Source organism: Ornithorhynchus anatinus, unplaced genomic scaffold (assembly GCF_004115215.2).
Source record: "Ornithorhynchus anatinus isolate Pmale09 unplaced genomic scaffold, mOrnAna1.pri.v4 scaffold_224_arrow_ctg1, whole genome shotgun sequence".
NCBI classification, from domain to species: Eukaryota; Metazoa; Chordata; class Mammalia; order Monotremata; family Ornithorhynchidae; genus Ornithorhynchus; species Ornithorhynchus anatinus.
In genome coordinates, this window is record NW_024396724.1 from 237573 (window position 1) to 237776 (window position 204).

Here is a 204-nt window from a genome sequence, read left to right on the forward strand (position 1 = left end):
TTGCCAATCCTTTTCCTCACTTTCCCATTACACTTGGCAATACTACCATCCCACCCAAAATCTTGGTACCATCACTGACTCCTCGCTCTTTCCATTCCCATATTCAGTCTGTGGCTAAATCCCACTAGATGTTCCTCCATAACGTCTCCCAGATCGACTGCTTTCTCACCACCCAAATGGACACCATCATGGTGCAGGCACTTG